Source organism: Rhinatrema bivittatum, chromosome 12, assembly GCF_901001135.1.
Source record: "Rhinatrema bivittatum chromosome 12, aRhiBiv1.1, whole genome shotgun sequence".
Lineage (NCBI taxonomy): Eukaryota > Metazoa > Chordata > Amphibia > Gymnophiona > Rhinatrematidae > Rhinatrema > Rhinatrema bivittatum.
The window spans coordinates 77,311,111-77,332,868 of NC_042626.1; the positions used below are offsets into that span (position 1 = coordinate 77,311,111).

The 21,758-nt window shown below is 48.2% G+C and overlaps 1 protein-coding gene across 1 annotated transcript in view; it reads left to right on the forward strand.

Moving 5' to 3' along the window:
• Positions 1-3,948: 3,948 nt before the first annotated feature.
• Positions 3,949-21,758, forward strand: part of PCGF2 (polycomb group ring finger 2) — a 45,466-nt gene continuing 27,656 nt past the window's right edge. The window contains 1 exon segment of the mRNA XM_029572826.1: positions 3,949-4,241. The gene's annotated coding sequence lies outside the window, so the exon portion shown is untranslated.

The window sequence follows — 21,758 nt, forward strand, 5'->3', positions numbered from 1 at the left end:
GGAGTGGGTCAATTGAAGAAAACGTGGAGACCTTTTGAAATGTATTTAGGTTTGTAGTAAACTAGGCTGCCCTATATGTCGGTTCTTATTTGTATAATGGCATCTTCTAGTGTTAAATCTTTTGGAACATTGCTGTCTTATTTGTTTAACTGTTTTGTATAATTTAAACCTTAATAATAAAAGTTGGACTTTAAAAAGTCCTTGTTTGTCTAAAAAGTAATCATAATTTCTAGTCTAATAAGTTTCTGATTCCTGAAAAGGGAGAACATTAGTCTGTAGTGCTGAAATAAACCCATCCTGGAGATTTGGATCCTTTATTACATGCATCCTGCTCTTTATCTTCTTTAGTTACGCCTAATAAATCTAATAGGGGTGTACATAGGAAGTATGATTTATTCTCAGAATATCGTGTATGATTTTAAGACTGATTAAATGAAGAAGCAAGTCTTTCTGCACTACAAGCTGAATTTATTTTTCACCAAGTCACTACAGAACCTGATAAGAAATGTTTTCTTGATTTGTAGAAGCAGGGGGATATGTTCTTCCTCAGCTGGAGGCATCGGCTGCCCAAGCACCGACTTCAGCTCTGCTTGCATTGATGCCCCTGCTACTACCCCGTAGTCTCTCTCTCCCCCTGGCTCTGTCTCTGCTGCTTCATTTGCCCCTGACCCTGCCTCTTATCCCATCAGGAGCAGAATTTTGGATCCTACTTCGTGCTTGGAGTGGTCCTGGTGAGGCGGGGAGAGAGATCTGTAGTATCTATAAATCTAGAGGTGGCGCTATCTGGATACCTGTCCATTTAGAAATGCAACCCTGGGTTGATATCTGGGCAGAGGAAAGTGACCAGGCAGACACTGCATTTGCTATTATTTATACTAGAAGATCTTTGCCCCGGAACAGTCCAATTTCTCTCCTTGATTTCTGTGGGAGATAAGGTAACTGGGGGGTCTCTTCCTGTACACGTCTAGGATTTTCCGAGCCTTATTCTGCGGATCTTGTTTTTCCAGCTAAAAAGAAGCTGGACTGCAAACTATCAGAGAAGCCATTGCCCAGAGCCCAGGCTGTGACTTCGGGATTCGAGGAAGACGCATCACCCGGATAATGGGGAGCATTGCAGCTTTCTTCTCTCACAATTTTTAGCAATGACAGTTTAAGCAATTTTTTGTCGTCATCCTAAACAATCTCTTCACTTCTTCTCTCCTGTCTCGGGGTATCGATAGTTCTCAGAAAGCGCTGAATCTGCGATCTTGGGGAAATCTTAACGTTGGGGGCAGCCGGCAGCCATTTAAGAGTCCTGCGAAGTCCAGAGCTTATAATATCCTGCACCCACGAGGGGCGAGCGAAGGAAAGAGTCAGGAAGCGCAGGCTCATCTCATCCAACCAAGCAAAACGTCAACTTTTTTTTTATGAGGTTAAAAGCCGTAAATCAGAAAATTAAGCCTGGATACTGCTCTAACCTCTGGATTGTTGTATGCAGGCCAAGTACAAAATTACCCTAGTTCTTATTTTAAAAATAATAACGAGAGACGCCAAATATAATTCACAGAAACATTTTTAGAAGTCAAACTAGGCTCAGATTTGCATGTCAGTGGGTGACCTGGATTTTATTTTGCGCGTTTCCTTTCATGATTTGTGTACTAGAAGTCTCATCCCTTCATTTCCCACATCCCCTCACCGCTGGAAGAAATTTGCACCAAGTGTCGGGGAAAGATACTTCGGGATTGTTTTCTCCTGGAGACAAAACACGCTGGCTACTCTGCCGGCTGCTTATAATTAAAGCCGCTTCTTTCCCAGTCCCAATTCTCACCCAAACGAATCAATCTGTTTTCCAAGTAGCTCCTTCCTCAAGCACCTTGACATGAACTAACATCCCACATTTTAGAAGGCTCTTCAGGTTCATTTAGAACATTATTTTGTGCAACAGCTGCAGATTTACACTGTTCTGAAAAAAGTGCGTATATTAATTGGAATGGAAAAAAAGGAGAAGAAAGCAGAAAGGAGTTTTATAATTTTCAAATAAATTCTTAAGTCCCCGGAAGGGCCCAGAAATTCTGCAAAGGAACCGGAGTTCTAGCTCCGGCCTCCTCAGCTGGACCCTGCGGTATCTTTGCTCCTAATGCTGTGATCTGGCGCGGTATCTTACAGGAAGGATGAGCAGAAGAGGGAGGAAATGCACAAAGGCTCCGAAGTACCCGGCGCGTTTCAGGGGGAGAGGGACCTTGTCTCGTTCAGGAGAACGTACAGCCTGTCCGGAAGGGGCCAGGGTGGAAATCCTCGGCAGAGGAACTTGGGACGTTTGCTGGCTTTCTCCTGCTCTCATGTGCAGAATATGTTGGTCTCGGAATGAAATCCTGGCATCCTTTAACAATGCAGTATTTGGGAGGGGGGAGATGCCATACGTAGACCATGGGGGCTACAGCAACAAAGCACCCTGTGGTTCTGTATTGTCTTGCTTGCTTGTTTGTTTGTTTTGTTTTTTTTCCAGAGGGTTAAATGGGAAAGTTTTTTGATTGATTTCAAGAAGTTGGGTTTCTGTTACTGGATGATGTGTCTTTCTATACCTTGTTAGATTTTCAATATATATAAAAAAAATTAAACATAACAATGTTTGGATTCAGGAAGAATTCTAAATTCTATGACATAAATCTCGACTTTCTTTAAATCCACTCACTGTATTTTGACTTTTATCAAGCATCATCATGTAACAGAACTTGCATTTGTATTAAAGAGAAGTCGTGCCTTGTGTAAGTCAACGCTTTCACTCCTTCCAGAAACCCGAGAGAACGCCCTGCTGGATCTTTAACCCTGCTGGATCTCTAGCCCCGGTGAATCTCTAGCCCTGCTGGATCTCTAGCCCCGGTGGATCTCTAGCCCCGGTGGATCTCTAGCCCTGCTGGATCTCTAGCCCCCGATGGATCCCCAGCCCCGGTGAATCTCTAGCCCTGCTGGATCTCTAGCCCCGGTGGATCTTTAACCCTGGTGGATCTCTAGCCCTGCTGGATCTCTAGCCCCAGTGAATCTCTAGCCCTGCTGGATCTCTAGCCCCCGATGGATCTCTAGCCCTGGTGGATCTTTAACCCTGGTGGATCTCTAGCCCTGCTGGATCTCTAGCCCCGGTGGATCTTTAACTCTGCTGGATCTCTAGTCCTGGTGGATCTCTAGCCCCCGGTGGATCTCTAGCCCCGGTGGATCTCTAGCCCTGCTGGATCTTTAACCCTGGTGATCTCTAGCCCTGCTGGATCTCTAGCCCCGGTGAATCTCTAGCCCCGGTGGATCTTTAACCCTGGTGGATCCCCAGCCCCGGTGAATCTCTAGACCTGCTGGATCTTTAACCCTGGTGGATCTTTAACTCTTCTGGATCTCTAGCCCCGGTGGATCTTTAACCCTGGTGGATCTCTAGCCCTGCTGGATTTCTAGCCCCGGTGAATCTCTAGCCCTGGTGGATCTCTAGCCCCGATGGATCTCTAGCCCCGGTGGATCTTTAACCCTGCTGGATCTCTAGCCCCGGTGAATCTCTAGCCCTGCTGGATCTCTAGTCCTGGTGGATCTCTAGCCCCCGATGGATCTCTAGCCCCGGTGAATCTCTAGCCCTGGTAGCTCTCCAGCCTGGACGGATTTCCTGCCCTGGTGGATCCCCAGCCCCGGTGGATCTCTCCTCAGCCTCCAGCTCTGGGATTCTCCCTGCTCTCTCACTTCTAGCTTTCTCATTCGGGCTGCTCTTTGCCGGGTAACTCCATGCCTGAGTGGGGTGAGGATTATTTCTGCAGCCTTCATACACACATTTCAGTATTTTTCCTCCTCTATCTCTTTTCCCGTTTTGCTTTTTTTTTCCTCTCCCCTCCCCCTCGCTTTTCTCCTCCCCTTCTTTCCCCCCTCCCCTTCCCTTCCCCCAGACGCCCGAAGGCCGCGGGTCACGTGCCCGGCAACGGGGCGTGGCTTGTTCTTGTCTGGAAAAAAAAAAAAAAAAGCCATATTGTGCCTCCCCCGATCCAAGAACCAGAAACCCGGGAACCAGGGCAGGAAGAGAGAACCAAAAGAGACAGGCAAGGGACCTGAGATAGAGAGAGGCGGGAGCTTCGCCGGAGCTGGACACTGAGTCCTGGCCGGTACCGGGCCAGCACGGGAGAAAAACCGAACCAGGAGATCCCGGGAGCGGGCGGGATCGGATCCTCCCTGGCAGCCGAGGCTCCCGCCGCCTCCCCCCGCCAGCCTCAGGACGGATTGAGCGGCTCCGAGCCCAGGTGAGCTGGGGCCGGGGTAGACAGTCCAAAGCTGGGGGATCTCTCTTCCTTTCCGGGTCTAGGGTCTTTCTTCCCTATTCCAATTCTTTCTTCTTTCTCCCTCCCGTCCCCATAGTTGGGCTCTCTCTCTCCTCCTCCTCCTTCCCAAATCCTGTTTCTCCCCCTTTCCTATGGCTGGAGGTCTCGCTCTCTTTTCTTGCAGAGACGGAGGGTCTCTGTCCTCCTCCCCTCCCGGGTCTGGGATATCCCTCTTACCCGGGCTGTTCTGTTTGCTGCCCCCTGGGGGTGGGGGGAGGAGGAGTCATACTGGGTGGCCTCTGGCTCTGACTTGGCTTTTATTATATAACGCTTCCTTCCTCCTAGGTTTCTGTCTCACAAGATGGCCGATACTGGCTGTCTGCTGTTTTCTTGTGGAGGTTTTGCTAGGTCTGGGACAGAGGCTTCTTCACCCGGGAGCACCTAAATCGCGGGGGGGGGGGGTATGAGAAGCTTTGAGATCTGGGTAGGGGGCGGGGGTTCCCTGTGTGTGCGCAGGGGAGACTTTGAGACCTGGATCTGGGGGTCCCGGTGTGTGTGTGTGTGTGTGTGTTTGTGTGTGTGTGTGTGTGTGTGTGTGCGTGCAGGGGGGGGGGGATCTGAGACCTGAGTCTGGGGGTCCCTGTGTGCGCGTGCAGGGGGGGATCTGGGACCTGGGTCTTGGGGGTCCCTGTGTGCGCATGCAGGGGGGGATCTGGGACCTGGGTCTTGGGGGTCCCTGTGTGTGCACGTGCAGGGGGGGGGATCTGGGACCTGGGTCTGGGGGGTCCCTGTGTGCGCGTGCAGGGGGGGATCTGGGACCTGGGGGTCCCTGTGTGTGCGCACGGGGGGGGGGGGATCTGAGACCTGGGTCTGGGGGTCCCTGTGTGTGCGCGCGTGCGGGGGGGGGATCTGAGAACTGGGTCTGGGGGTCCCTGTGTGTGCGTGCGTACAGGGGGGGATCTGAGAACTGGGTCTGGGGGTCCCTGTGTGTGCGTGCAGGGGGGGGGGGATCTGAGACCTGGGTCTGGGGGTCCCTGTGTGTGCGGGATCTGAGACCTGAGTCTGGGGGTCCCTGTGTGTGCGTGCAGGGGGGGGGATCTGAGACCTGGGTCTGGGGGTCCCTGTGTGCGCGTGCAGGGGGGGATCTGGGACCTGGGTCTTGGGGGGTCCCTGTGTGTGCACGTGCAGGGGGGGGGGATCTGGGACCTGGGTCTGGGGGTCCCTGTGTGCGCGTGCAGGGGGGGATCTGGGACCTGGGGGTCCCTGTGTGTGCGCACAGGGGGGGGGGGATCTGAGACCTGGGTCTGGGGGTCCCTGTGTGTGCGCACAGGGGGGGGGATCTGAGACCTGGGTCTGGGGGTCCCTGTGTGTGCGCACGGGGGGGGGGGGGGATCTGAGACCTGGGTCTGGGGGTCACTGTGTGTGCGCACGGGGGGGGGGGATCTGAGACCTGGGTCTGGGGGTCCCTGTGTGTGCGCACGGGGGGGGGGGGGGGGGGGATCTGAGACCTGGGTCTGGGGGGTCCCTGTGTGTGCGCACGGGGGGGGGGGGGGATCTGAGGCCTGGGTCTGGGGGTCCCTGTGTGTGCGTGCGTACAGGGGGGGATCTGAGGCCTGGGTCTGGGGGTCCCTGTGTGTGCGTGCGTACAGGGGGGGATCTGAGACCTGGGTCTGGGGGTCCCTGTGTGTGTGTGCGTACAGGGGGGGATCTGAGAACTGGGTCTGGGGGTCCCTGTGTGTGCGCGTGCGGGGGGGGGGATCTGAGACCTGGGTCTGGGGGTCCCTGTGTGTGCGCGTGCGGGGGGGGGATCTGAGACCTGGGTCTGGGGGTCCCTGTGTGTGCGGGATCTGGGACCTGGGTCTGGGGGTCCCTGTGTGTGCGCACAGGGGGGGGGGGATCTGAGACCTGAGTCTGGGGGTCCCTGTGTGTGCGTGCAGGGGGGGGATCTGAGACCTGGGTCTGGGGGTCCCTGTGTGTGCGCGTGCAGGGGGGGGACCTGGGTCTGGGGGTCCCTGTGTGTGCAGGGGGGGGGGATCTGAGATCTGGGTCTGGGGGTCCCTGTGTGTGCATGGAAGCATTAAGTTCTGGGTCCTGTAGGTGCAGGAGTTCAGTCACCCAGATGCACTTTCTTGCTGTACTGGTAATGCAGAATCATTTAGTGGAGAATCCATACTAGATCTAATGGAAGCCAAAGTAGCATAATTCTTTCTGAGGCTTTTTTTTTTCTGGGACCCCCGCTGGGGTGATATGCGCCCTCCAGCAGGGTCTCACTGGTCTTTCTGCTCACTTCATTATTACTCTATAATTTAGTTTAGAGAGTGCGCTACATTGTCTTTGTTTGGGGATATACCGGCTGTTCCTCCAGTTTGTTTTGGCACCAGAGATATTTGGGGGTTTATACAGCAGCGTTGTCTGTTTATCAGAAAGCCTCTTTCATGTCTGAGAGAGAAGCCTGTTGGATGGAGAGAGGTTTCCAAAGAATGAATGTTGCCCAGATCCCTTTTAGTCTAATCTGCATACACAAGTTGTGTTCCACGGTGAATATCTTATATTCTTGCAAAGCTACTGATGTGTAGCACAAGAACCAAACAAGCCTTTTCCTGTCTGCAGTAAGAGTCTTTATGTTCAAGAAATCAGAGCATGGCTCATGTGAAAGATTAGCAAAGTGCAGGATGTAATTTGGTAAGGACTGCTTTGCACCGAAAGATGAGAAGGGAAAATTACTTTTATTTAGGCTTTAAGTCAACAGAGGACAGCACAAAGGTTTTACAGGGACTTGTTTATTAAGATCCAGTACAGGATCTGAGAAATGTCCCTTCTGGTACAATAGGATCAGTATCCTGCCACCCAACCCTTTTGGGGATATCAAGCGGAGAGGATTCAACATCCTGTAAAATAAAGTTTAGCCTTGCGTACTATTCCTCCTCATTCTATTAGGGTCATTGAAAGAAAGGTGAGGTCAGTGGCTATAAGGGGCACCTGACAGAGGGAGCTGTTAAGGGAGGTGGCTCTCTTTGGCCATTTAAGGATGAATTGTTGAGATACACAGAATTCATCCTCGCCCTCTGGGTAATTCTAACTAGATAGTAACTGCAATTAAAATATCTCTTGTGGATTTTCCAGAAACTGTGTGATTATGATGATTTAATCCTAGAATAAGTCTTCCTTGCTTTTGCTCACCATTGACACTTCTAGAGAGCCCGTTAAGCACTTTCATGCAACAAATGTAGACTTAAAAGCTGCTTTTGTGTCTTCTGGTGCATTTTATATATATTTGTATTTATTTATATTTTTATATTCTGCTTTTTGGCACTTCAAAGTGTATTACATTCAGGTACTGTAGGTATTTTCCTACCCCCTGAGGTTTTACAATCTAATTTTGTACCTGAGGCAATGGAGGGTAAAGTGACTTGTCCAAGGAGCAACAGTGGGACTTCAACCCTGGTTTCCCTGGGTCGTAGCTGCTGCTCTAACCACGAGGCTGCTCCTCCATATCTCTCTCTCTCAGTAGCCCTCTGTAAGGGGTGGGTGTGTATATAGTGTTGGGACTTTTCATGTTATACATTTTTGCTCACTAAAGCTTCATTGCGGTCACGCAGAGAATTTTCAATATGATATTTGCATGTATATTGTTGGTTGCCTGCAAAATTGATTGGAGGGCCGAAAAACAAATATAGAGGTCATGCCAAAAGGTCTTTTTTTTTTTCACACTGTGGAAACAATCTTTATTGAAGAAAAGTTTGTACCTTCCTACTTTTCGTCGAGTTTAAATTCAGCTGCCAACAAGTGCTCCTGTGAAAGGGCCTGGTGTAGGCAAAAGGCCTCCGTGAATTACTGGGAGGGAGGGAGAAATGGCTCGCCCTGGGCTTAGGAATAGAGTTTATATGTGTGTGTGTGTGAATAAGGACGGGGGATTGTTCATTAGTGCAGATCGTTGCTAAACCTAGAGAATGAAGAGAGAAAAGGGGTAGTTTCTCTTTGTTTGCTGTGCTGGAGTTTGGAGTTGAGTGTATAGAGATCTTCTCCATTTACCTCAACCTGAAAAAGGTAGCATCACAGCGCTCTTCACAGGCCACCGCTAGAAAAACCTTCTTTTGGCCTCTAAACTGCAGGCCCATTGGCCCAATCGGCCCTCTCTAGTATTTTATTGGAGCTGAGGTGTATCTGTCCAGCAGTAGTGCAGCCCTGTGCATCTGCTTTGCTCCGTGCCCTGCTCTGAGTATCAGAAGCTGGAGGCCTCTGCCAGGGTGGTGCATATGAAGCATCCCCAACCCTGCAGCCAGTGAGCAGGGATTGCTTCAGCTCGAGCACGGAGCCGCTGCTTTTACTTTTCCCTGGTGCAGGAGCTGGAGCTCAGCCTCTCTGCCTGGGCAGCAGAGACTCAGAACCGAGAGACTTCTAAAACAAAATCCCTCCAATAGCATTTCCCAAGCTTGTGTCAGAAAAGGTTTTGTTTCACAAGTATGAGAAATATGCAGAGCTGTGTGTGGGTCTCTCTCTCGGCAAGCTTCCCTCCCGCACACACTCCTAGCCCTTCTATTGTTTGAAAAGAAACATTACCTGTATAAAACCACCTCTTTCACATGGCTTTCTGGTGATATTTTCATTTTGGGTTTAGAAATTTCTTGCCTGTCCTATTTTTGTTCTCTCTTTACTTGTTCATATGCATAAAAAACCCTGCCTGCCAGCGCAGTGGCAGTAAAAGCACAGATCTTTGGGGCAGCGCGAGGATTTCATTTTGTGTCAAACTGCAAATTTTCTCTGTTTCCTCTTAAAAACGTATTCCCCAGAATCATCAGATGGTTTATAACGAATCTGGTTCCTGCATTATGTGGGTCTCATGCCCTGCTGGATCTGATTTCACCGCCATAGGGCAGCAGCTCGCTCTCGTGCATTTTGAGAGAATTACCTTGAGGAGGAGCGCCAGGTTTATGTTCCGACTTTGCTGGGAGATGAGAGATTTGCTGCTACTTTCCAGTCCTCCTGGTCCTGTCTGTAGTCAGATTGTCCCCTGCATCCTTTCTGTCATACCTGTAAACGATATTCCGAGTGCAGCTTGGTTTTAATAAACTTTTTGTGGGGGTGGGTCTATTTTTAGCCGCTGTCTGGCTAACTCGAAGGATATTCAGTGGCTGCCATGATCTTAAAATTTGCCGGCTAACCTAACCGGCCCCTAACAACCTATGTTATCTGGTGGAAATATCCCAAAGCCGGCCATTGTGGAATATTTCACCATTCTTGTTCCAGATGTAGCCAGAAGTGCTCAGTCCTTCCTTTAAGCTGGAAATGACTGTAGCAAGAGGGGCAGCTGAGAGCAGTTTTCAGCCCAGAGCATCTGGTTCCCGGGTCAGCAGGACCAGTTCCTAGGGGCCAAGACCTCTCCTTTTTTCCAGCTCTGATCTAGTTGGGGGTCCTGGAGCTTTCAGCACGTTCCCCTAACATCTGAAAGCCATTTAGACTGGAGCTGGGCGCTGCAGAGTGTAATTACTCTTTGACAGTTGGGACAAGCTGAAGAACAGCTGCTGAAACAGCTTCCAGCGGTTCCAGGAGTGAAAGGGCCCCATTCCCTCCCCTCCCCCCCCCCTCACCTGGCAAAGCTCAGCAGAAGGAGAGCAACACAAAAGCCAGAGCTCTCTTTGGCAAGCTGTGTGCAAAGCTGGGGTTATGGTCTGATTTGGGTAAAAGACACTGATGAACCCTTCAAATGTGTGACCAGAGCCGGTTTGAAACAAACTGGATCTTTCTTTGTGCTTCTCCGCTGGGAGCAGATTTTTACACATTCTGATTCTCCGTATTTGATATAAAGTATAGGGATCTGTTTTGAGTCCAGCTTTCACATGACTGGTAGAGTGGGGTGCGTGCTGTTCTGGGGTATCTGACAGGTGCAGGTTGTGATACCTAAGAAATATCCCAAGCTAACCTGAATCGCAGCCTGAAAACAATTCAGGTTTCCCCAGGGCCGCAAGAATTCTGCATTTCCTAACCATGCTATATATGGTGCATATTAAAGGGTCAGGATATAAGAGAGACAGGGAAGTCACTCCTAGGTCTCAGAAAAATTGTAACTTCTATGAAAAGGGCTTGAGGGGTGATCGGCAAACTATAGAACGGTGAGCCTGACTTCAGTGCCAGGAAAAATAGTGGAAAGTGTTGAAAAGAATAAAATCACAAAACATTTAGATAGACCTGGTTTGATGGCAGCCAGCCAGCATGGATTTACCCAAGGGAAGTCTTGCCTCACAAATCTTCATTTTTTTGAAGGGGTTAATAAGCATGTGGATAAAGATGAACCTATGGATGTATATTTGACAAAATCCTGTATGAAAGGCTTCTAAGAAAACTAAAAAGTCATGGGATAGGAGGCGATGTCCTTTCGTGGATTACAAACTGGTTAAAAGGAAACAGAGTAGGTTTAAATGATCTGTTTTCACAGTGGAAAAAGGTAAACAGTGGAGTGCCTCAGGGATCTGTACTTAGACACTGCTTTTTCATATATTTATAAACAATCTGGAAAAGGATATGGCAAGTGAGGTGATCAAATTTTGCAGATGACACAAAATTATTCAGAGTAGTTAAATCACAAGCAGACTGTGATACATTACAGGAGGACCTTGCAAGACTGGAATATTGGACATTCAAATGGCAGATGAAATTTAATGTGGACAAGCAAAGTATTGCATATAAGGAAAAATAACCCTTGCTGTAGTTACACGATGTTAGGTTACATATTAGAAGTTACTACCCAAGAAAAAGATCTAGGCATCATAGCGGTTAATACATTGAAATCGTCAGCTCAGTGTGAACTGTGGGGGTTAAAAAAAGCAAACAATGTTAGGAATTATTAGGAAGGGAATAGCAAATAACATGGAGAATGTCATAATGCCTCTGTATCGCTCCATGGTGTGTGCAGTTCTAGTCACTGCATATCAAAAAAGATATAGTTGGTACAGAGAAGGGCAACCAAAATGATAAAGGGAATGCAACAGCTCCCCTATGAGGAACGGCTGAAGAGGTTAGGGCTGTTCAGCTTGGAGAAGAGACAGCTGAGGGGGGATATGATAGAGATCTACAAAATCATGAAAGGACTTGAAAGGGTAAATGTGAATCTGTTATTTATTCTTTTGGATAATACAAGGACTAGTTAGCAAGTAGCACATTTAAAATCGGAGAAAATTCTTTTTCACTCAATGCACAATTAAGCTCTGGAATTCGTTGCCAGAGGATGTGGTAAGAGCAGTTAGTGCAGCTGGGTTCAAAAAAGGTTTGGGTAAGTTCCTAGAGAAATTCATAAACTACTATTAATCAAGGTGTGGTGTGGGATAAACACTGCGGATCCATAAAGTCTAGTCGTGAATGAAGAGTGGGTGGCTCGCGGGTATGACGGCTACTACCTGGAGATAATACCCTTATTCAATAAACATACACAAGGTTAATGCGACTCCAACATTGCTCTAAGCTTCAACGGCAAGAGGAAATGTGGAAAAAAGGATTTGCATTCACAATAAAGCGGGGAGTAGCTTGCTTGTTACGGCGGTTACTACCCCAAACCAAATAAGTCTGATACTATATCCAGCATAGCTCTCTGCTTCAACGGCAGGGGAGGAAGACAGATACTTCACGCATATCCAGCATAGCTCTCTGCTTCAATGGCAGGGGAGGAAGACTGATACTTCACGCATATCCAGCATAGCTCTCTGCTTCAATGGCAGGGGAGGAAGACTGATACTTCACGCATATCCAGCATAGCTCTCTGATTCACGGCAGGGGGAATGAAGGAACGTGGATCTATATACAGAGAACAACCAACAAGGACTGAATTACATAGTCTGGGTAAACAAATAAGCATGGGTGTAGCTTGCTTATTGCGGTGGTTACTACCCCTAACTAATTAAGCTAGATATTTCACTTGGATGCAGCTCCAGCACTGCTCTCTATATTAATGGTGGGGGTGGAAGGGAAATAGAACCAAAAGGTTACTAAGAGCCAAGAGTAACAGATAAGTATGAGAAAAAAAAAAGTGTGAAGCTTGCTGGGCAGACTGGATGGGCCATTTGGTCTTCTTCTGCCGTCATTTCTATGTTTCATTTCTATGTTAAGGTGACTTAAAGGAATAGCTATTGCTCTTACTGGCATTAGTAGCATGGGATTTATTTAATGTTTGGGTACTTGCCAGGTTCTTGTAACTTGGATTGGCCACTGTTGGAAACAGGATCTGGGTTTGATGGACCCTTGGGCTGACCCAGTATGGAAAGTTCTTATGTTCGTAGGAATATAATCTGTCTCCTTTTGGTATGTTTCTGTGATGGCAGAAACAAGCTTGTACGGGGCAAGCAAAACCTTTATGGCAGTAAGGGATCTCCCTAGCTGCTTTGCCAGTCGTGGATGATGCTTAGTCTTGTTGAATTTGTAGTTTAGGTGAGTGGTGGGATTTGCTATAGTAACTGGACTGATTTACTTATGTTAAGAGCCAGCTAAGTGTTGCTGCCCCCACCCGTGTCTAAGGATAAAGCTCCGGTAAATCATAGTCCAGTACTGTATGCGTGCCCGGCTGCTAGGGGCAGTTATCTCCCTTCCAGGGTGCAAATGGCACCATCATCTTTCAGAAATTAGAAAGTGCAGTTCAGTTCCAGTTTGATAGGAGTGACTAAGAGAATGGTGATCATACCGAAAAGATGGCAAGCCCCGGGTCCTTCTGCATGCCAAGAAGCACTGCCCAGTTCCAGTCTCCCTCCATTATATCACAGGGACAAGCTGCTGCACATACGACAGACCTGGTCACTCAGGTACAGCTCCAGCTGGATCAGTGCTGGCATTGGTCCGGATCTAATAATTATTTGGTTTTAATTAGCAGGATAGTTTTAGACAGTGCTGGGGAAGACCTGGTACAGATGGGCACCAACAACATAGGAAAATGTGGAAGGGAGCCAAATTTAGGCTCTTAGGTAGAAAGCTTAAATCCAGAACCTCCAGGGTAGCATTCTCTGAAATGCTCCCTGTTCCATGTGCAGGTCCCCAGAGGCAGGCAGAGCTCCGGAGTCTCAATGCGTGGATGAGACGATGGTGCAAGGAAGAAGGATTCAGTTTTGTAAGGAACTGGGGAACCTTTTGGGGAAGGGGGAGTCTCTTCCGAAGGGAATGGGCTCCACCTTAACCAGGGTGGAACCAGACTGCTGGCGCTAACCTTTAAAAAGGAGATAGAGCAGCTTTTAAACTAGAACAAAGGGGAAAGCCGACAGTCACTCAGCACTGAAATATTTGTATACTAATGCCAGAAGTCTAAGAAGTAAATTGGGAGAATTAGAATGTATAGCAGTGAATGATGACATAGACTTAATTGGCATCTCAGAGACATGGTGGAAAGCGGATAACAAATGAGTGCTATATCGGGGTACAAATTATATTGCAATGACAGAAAGGAGCATCTTGGTGGCGGGGTGGTGCTTTAATGCTGGGATGGCATTGAGTTCAACAGGATAAAGATCCTGCATGAGACTAAATGTACAATTGAATCTTTATGGGTAGAAATCCCTTGTGTGTCGGGGAAGACTATAGTGATAGGGGTATACTACCGTCCACCTGGTCAAGATGGTGAGACTGACAGTGAAATGCTAAGAGAAATTAGGGAAGCTAACCAAACTGGTAGTGCAGTAATAATGGGAGATTTCAATTACCCCACTATTGACTGGGTAAGTGAAACATCAGGGCATGATAGGAATAAAAGACAGGGCATGGATGGAATAAAAGACAGTTTTATGGAGCAACTGGTTCAGGAACCGATGAGAGAGGAAACAATTTTAAATCTAATTCTGAATGGAACGCCGGATTTGGTGAGAGAGGTAACGGTAGTGGGGTCGCTTGGTAATAGTGATCATAATATGATCAAATTTGAACTAATGACTGGAAGGGGGACAGTATGTACATCCAGGGCTCTAGTGCTAAACTTTCAAAAGGGAAACTTTGAGAAAATGAGAAAAATAGGAAAAAACTGAAAGGAGCAGCTCCAAAGGTAAAAAGTGTGCAAGAGGCGTGGTCATTGTTTAAAAATAAAACCCATCGTAGAAGCACAGATGTATTCCACGCATTAAGAAAGGTGGAAGGAAGGCAAAACGATTATTGGAATGGTTTAAAAGGTGAGGTGAAAGAGGCTATTTTAGCTAAAAGAACTTCATTCAAAAATTGGAAGAAGGATCCTTCAGAAGAAAATAGGATACAGCATAAGCATTGGCAAGTTAAATGTAAGACATTGATAAGACAGGCTAAGAGAATTTGAAAAGAAGTTGGCCATAGAGGCAGAAACTCGCAATAAAAATTTAAAAAAAATGTCTGAAACAGCCTGCAAGGGGGTTTGTTGGACTATTAGATGATCAAGGGGTTAAAGGGCCACTTAGAGTAGATAAGGCCATTGTGGAAAGATTAAATGATTTCTTTGCTTCAGTGTTTACTGAAGAAGATATTGGAGAGATATCAGTTCCGGAGAAGGTTTTCATGGGTGATGATTCTGATCACCAAATCACAGTGAACCTGTAAGATGTGGTAGGCCTGATTGATAAACTGAAGAGAAGTAAATCACCTGGGCCAGATGGTATACAGCTCAGGGTTCTGAAAGCACTAAAAAATGAAATTTCAAACCTATTAGTAAAAATTTGTAACCTATCATTAAAATCATCCTATGTACCCGAAGATTGGAAGATGGCCAATATAACCCCAATATTTAAAAAGGGATCCAGGGGTGATGTGGGGAACTATAGACTGGTGAGCCTGACTTCAGTGCCAGGAAAAATCATGGATTCTGTTATAAAGAATAAAATCACAAAACATTTAGATAGACATGGTTTGATGGGTCACAGCCAACATGGATTTACCCAAGGGAAAGTCTTGCCTCACAAAACTTCTACTTTTTTTTTGAAGGGGTGAATAAACATGTGGACGAAGTTGAACTGGTAGATGTAGTGTATTTGGATTTTCAGAAGGCATTCGACAAAGTCCTGCATGAGAGACTTCTAAGAAAACTATAAAGTAATGGGATAGGAGGCGATGTCCTTTTGTGGATTGCAAGTTGGTTAAAAGACAGGAAACAGAGAGTAGGATCAAATGGTCAGTTTTCACAGTGGAGTGCCTCAGGGATCTGTACTTGAACCAGTGCTTTTTAATATATTTATAAATGATCTGGAAAGGGGTACAGTGAGGTGATCAAATTTGCAGATGTCACAAAATTATGCAAAGTAGTTAAATCTCAAACAGATTAAGATGAATTGCAGGAGGACCTTGCGAAACTGGAAGATTGGGCTTCCAAATGGCATATAAAATTTAACGTGGACAAGTGCAAGGTGATGCATTTAGGGAAAAATAACCCTTGCTGTAGTTACACAGTATTAGGTCTATCTTAGGAGTTTCTACCCAGGAAAGAGATCTAGGCATCATAGTGGATAATACATTGAAATCTTCAGCCCGGTGTGCTGTTGTGATCAAAAAAGCAAAACAGAATATTAGGAATTAAGAAGGGAATAGCAAATTAAACGGAAAATGTCATAATGCCTCTGTATCTGTGTGCAGTTCTGGTCACCGCATCTCAAAAAGGATATAGCTGCACTGGAGAAAGTGCAGAGAAGGACGACCAAAATAAGGGGCATGGAACAGCTCCCCTATGAGGAATAGCTAAAGAAGTTAGGGCTGTTGAGTTTGGAGAAGAGACAACTGAGGGGGGATATGATAGAGGTCTACAAAATCATGAAAGAATTTGAACAAGTTAATGTAAATCGGTTATTTACTCTTTCAGATAATAGGACCAGGGAAGTTAGCAAATAGCTCATTTAAAACAAATTATTTAGCAATAGTAGCTTGTGATCTAATGTTTAGGTACTTGCCAGGTACTTATGACTTGGATTGGCCACTGTTGGAAACAGGATACTGGGCTTGATGGACCTTTGGTCTAATGCAGTATAGTATGACTTATGTTATGACAAGCCGTTAAGCCCGTTAAAACGGGCTACATTAACATTTTTTTTTTGGATCATTTCCTTCCCCCTCATGCTCCCTCACACCTCCCCCACTCTCTCCCCTCAGTCACTCCTCTCTCTCCCCCCTCCTCCTCCCTCCCTCAGTCACTCCTATCTCCCCTCCCCCCAGTTACTCCTCTCTCCCCCCCTCCCTCCTCCCCTGAGTCACTCCTCCCCTGAGTCATTCCTCTCTCTCCCCCCTCCCTCCTCCCCTCCCCTCAGTCACTCCCCCCTCCTCCCTCCGTCACTCCTATCTCCCCCTCCCCCCAGTTACTCCTCTCTCCCCCCCTCCCTCCTCCCCTGAGTCACTCCTCCCCTCCCCTTCCCCCTCCCCCAGTTACTCCTCCCCTGGGTCACTCCTCTCTCCCCCCTCCCTCCTCCCCTCAGTCACTCCTTCCTCCTCCCCTCCCCTCAGTCGATCTCCGCCGAAGACCCAGAGCGGCGGCCCGAAGACCCGGAGCGGCGGGAGCAGGAGCGGCGGCCCGAAGACCCGGAGCGGCGGCGGCGGCATGCGCGCGAGGGACAGACTTCCTTCCTTCCGTCCGTCTGTCCCTCCCTCGCGCGCATGCCGCCGCCGCTCCGGGTCTTCGGGCCGCCGCTCCAGCCCAGGTCTTCGGGCCGGTGCCGCCGCCGCTCCGGGTCTTCGGGCCGCCGCTGCCGCCGCTCCAGCCCAGGTCTTCGGGCCGGTGCCGCCGCCGCTGCTCTTCGGGCCGCCGCTGCCGCTCCTGCCGCTTCGGGTCTTCGGGCCGCCGCTCCTGCCGCTTCGGGTCTTCGGGCCGATGCCGCCGCCGCTCCGGGTCTTCGGGCCGGTGCTGCCGCCGCCGCTCCCGCCGCTCCGGGTCTTCGGGCCGCCGTTCCTGCCGCGCCATTTTTATTTTTAAGAGGCACACTCTGACCGACGTGCTCGCATGCGCGGTAGAGCTGCTCTCTACTGCGCATTTGCGGCACGTCGGTCAACCTTCGTTTATTAGGTTGATAAACGTATCCAGCTAATTTATAAGAAACCAGGAGGAAAGGTTCTGTTAACGAATCAGGCCCATGTATTCGGTGTTCTTCATTGAATTTACATCGAAGTCCTGAACCTCAAGCACAGAGCGTGTCCTGGTTTCAGAATCCTCCCTGCCTTTTCCCTGGCAGATTAGGTTCTGGGTAGAATTCAGACCGATGCACAGAGCCGGGGATTGGATCAGGACAGATCCCAGCTCCGTGTCCCTTCCGGGGAATGGTAAGGGGGTGTACAATGAGTTTCAGGTGCTTTCTGCCTCGCTTTTAATATTTATTAATGGTGTTGGCACTTTGCCAGCTGAACCATGCCAGTAACTATGGAAACCCGAAAGGCACCCTATCATCTACTACAACGTCACCTGCAATTTAAATAATGAGACAGGGGAGTGGGGGCCGGGGAGTGCACCTGGTGTACAACTGTGAAGAGTGCGGGGATTCTGTCCTTTAGGAGGGGGGGCAGAGCTCAAAGAAGTCGCTCAGTAAAACCTTTCCGATAAAACCCTTGTCTTGTTTTTCTTACACTGAAACTTTTAGTTCTTCCCCAGTTTGTACTGGCGCCTCCAACTGTATTTAGATGAGGGATAGGATGGGTTATGATGGACAGGGTTGGGGAGTTTGCCTTTAAAATACATCTCGCCGGTTACCATTTTTTCCGAATCTTGCTTCCTCTGCCAGCAGATCCACACGGAGGAATCCTGCCTTTCTCCCTAGCACCAGCAGGTGAGAGCAGGAAATCTATATCCGTGTCTTTAGCACTTCAAGCTGACCGGTTTCATGCAGGAAGCCCGGGTCTCGCTTTCCCCCTCCACTAACTGAAATAAGATTGGGAAACGTGGCCCGGCGGTGTTTCGGAGGCGCCAGGAGCCCGCTGGCCTCGCTCGCTGTGTGTGCGGTCACTTCTTGTCCGAATACATCAAACGGTGACGCAACTGCCGCCAGATCCCTGGAGCAGCCTGCAGCCTGCTTAGGCTTAGCTAAATGAGGGACCTTTCCCGCGAGGTCAGGTGCCATCCAGCCGTTCAACAGGATGGGGAAGGAGTCCAGGAACTAAGAAGAAAGCAAAAAATCGCATCGGTAAGCCGGCGCCTTTAGTGTCTCTGCAGACGGCATGGGCAGTTCATTTATTGATGGATGACACTGGCTGTCCCGGTCTTTCTCGGTACCTATCAACTCTGCTTCTTTCTGCTCCAGAGGTCTCAGTGTGGGGAAGGCATTGGACCTTGACTCACTGCGATACTTTTGTACATAGAGGGAAGGAGATCCCGTTAGAATAGTCTCGTTGGAGAGCGTAACATTTCCTCCCGTCGGTTATACAAGCAGCCGGATTACAGTACAGCTCGGGTCATTTAAAGGGCAGAAAGCCATCTCTGCTCTCATGAAGTTTGTTTTGCCTTACGAGCACACAGCCAGCGCCGAAAAGCCATGTGGAAAACCGAGGAACTGCGAAAAGAAATCGCTAATGGAGAGGGAGCAGGAATGCAGACAGCTGGGAAATGTCAGACAGCTCTGAGTCTGCAGCCATCCTGGCTGGGTACATCCACAAGGGCTTGGAAGAGGAAGAAAGTGAGGGCCTTCGCTTAGAAATCCTCTGCAAAGGGCCCCGACCCTGGAATAAAGAGATGCAGCTACTTGGCTTATTTTCTCTTTTTATGGTCTGCCAGCTAAATAGGGCGGTCTCTACTTGCAGAAATCGTTTACTTTGAATAAATCCCAGCAAAAATAGCTCCTCCCCACCCCGTCACCACTACCTGCTAAATGCTACAGAGACAGGAGGAGGTCTGGAGACGGCACCGCAGCATTTACTTCCATTACTTCGCGGGTTTATAATTTCTTCTCTTGTAGATGCTTCCGTTCAGAATTAAGAATGAAAAGTGCAAAGAAATGTAAAACGTATCTCCGCCGCCAGTAAGAAAGAAAGGAAGGTGGTGTGCAGTCAGTGGGAGGGGAAAGCGCTGCTGAAGCTCAGCCTGAAACGCTTGCGGGGGGGCTCCTTGCAGCTTTGTGTCTGCTTGATCAGAGGAAGGAGGGGAGCGCCCTCTGGGCTGGCACGGACCCTGAGACCTGCACACGTTGATGCCAGCGTGGGGAGAGTTTTCCCCCGAGGAAGGATGGCAGGGGGCTTCAGGCAGGCTGCTCTCTCCATACTTTCCGTGTCCTTTCATATTTTCCTTAATCTTTGTTTAAAAGGCGCTTCCTTTTTTTTTTTTTCCTTTCTCGTGTTTGATATAGTGGATTTATCTTGCGTCACGTGGGAGATGATTACGATCATGCCAGTACCTTCAGTTGAGCTGACATTATACCGACTTCCTGGAGATATTAAATACCGCTTCCAGAACCACTGCCTGCTTTTCTTTTTTTGCTTTGAGATAAAGTTATCTGGTTGCCATTTTAGGCCAATTGCATGTTTAGAAACAAGGGGTCTAAATATCTAATGTGCCACCTCTTTATGGGCCTAAGTGAATGTATTTCTGATGAGTGCTCTCCCTCAGTCCAGGCAGGAGATGGTTTCCTGATTCGAGAGAAACCCTACATTAGAGGAGCAGCAGTGGGATCCCTATATGTCGCATGGCTTTCCCATGCGGGTAACGACCTTGTCCAGTGAAATGTTACTTGCATGGTGTTTCCATGTCTATTTAATTTGTGCATACCTTGTCAGGCATGATTCTCACTGTAAGCCATGGGATGTTGGGAGTGATTTCAGTAAATGGGAGTGATTTCAGTAAATGGGTTTGTGCCATTTTCTTCTTTCTGAGTTTGTTTGAAGCTTGTTTCTTTGATACCTACGACTGGAGGGGAATTATTTCTGTCAGCGATTTATCCAGCAGGTGTGTTTAAATTATTATTTTGTTTTTAGCTATGGGTCTGCTTTGTGCTTTTACCTTTCTTTGTTTTTCAGTAGCAGAAGTGGTCTAGTAGTTTAAAGCAATGGACTGAGAGCCGGGGAAACCAGGGTTTAAACCCAACTCCTACCTCCCCCCTCCACACACTAAGTCACTTTATCTCCCGGTTGCCTCAGATACCCAAAGATTTACACACTGGTTGCTCTGGTTCTCAGCCTACTGCTCTCATCACTAGGCCACTCCTATTGCTACTAGTACCTGTCTTGATTGTAAGCTTTTTCAGATCTGAATACTAATAATGCTTTAAGTCACTTTGACCATTAAAAATCCAAATGATTTATGTTATATTAGATTTTAAGTGAACCTGTAGTTTTCCTGGAAATGATTTGTTGTTTTGAAAGTATTTGTTCCTGTCTTTTGGGTTAGAGTATATTCAGTGATATTGGGGCCGATTTGTAATAAGACCCATGGCAAAATGGGTGCTAGTTACAAGCGCGGGTTTTGATCACTGTGTGTGGCTGGAGATGCTTCCGCAGGATGTAAAAAACATAAATTATGCAACAGATTTGCGTGCAGAAATCTGCGCACATACGGAAAAATGTGCATACCTAAGCGCGGTAAGGGCTTATGTAATAAGGAGCCGCGTCCACGCGCGTAAAAGAGAGAGAGGGAACGGGTCTCTCTATTTATTATTTTTTTTATATACAGACATTCAATTTGAGAGATCACATCAGTTTTTACATTCAGGTACTGTAGGTGTTTCTCTATCCCCAGAGGGCTTACAATCTGACAGGTCGATCCAGTAAAGTGTGCTCCGTCGGAGCGCACTATCACCCTGCTCTGGACGCGTGTTTTCCCTTACCCCTTATTCAGTAAGGGGAGGAAAACACGCGGCCCACCCGCGGCACCTAATAGCGCCCTCAACATGCAAATGCATGTTGATGGCCCTATTAGGTATTCCCGAGCGATCCAGTAAGTAAAATGTGCAGCCAAGCCGCACATTTTACTCTAAGAAATTAGCGCCGCCCAAAGGTCGGCGCTAATTTCTTCCGGCGCCAGGGAAGTGCACAGAAAAGCAGTAAAAACTGCTTTTCTGTGCACCCTCCGACTTAATATCATAGCGATATTAAGTCGGAGGTCCCCAAAAGTATAAAAAAGTAAAAAAAAAAAAAAAAAAAAAATTTTGAATTCGGCCCGCGGCTGTCGGGCCGAAAACCGGACGCTCAATTTTGCCGGCGTCCGGTTTCCGAGCCCGTGGCTGTCAGCGGGCTCGAGAACCGACGCCGGCAAAATTGAGCGTCGGCTGTCAAACCCGCTGACAGCCGCCGCTCCAGGCCAAAAGGAGGCGCTAGGGACGCGCTAGTGTCCCTAGCGCCTCCTTTTCCTCGTTTGCACCGCGTCGCCTAATTTAAATACTGGATCGCGCGCACCGGCGAGGGGCCGGTGCGCGCGCCGGGAGAGCGGGCGTTAGTCCGCTCTCCCACGGACTTTACTGGATCGGGCTGTAAGTTTGTACCTGAGGCAATGGAGGGTAAAGTGACTTGCCCAAGGTCACAAGGAGCGACAGCAGGACTCAAACGCTGGTCTCCTGGATCATAGCCCACTGCTCTAACCAAAGTATGACCCTGGAAAGTATTTTTAATATTTCAAATAACTGT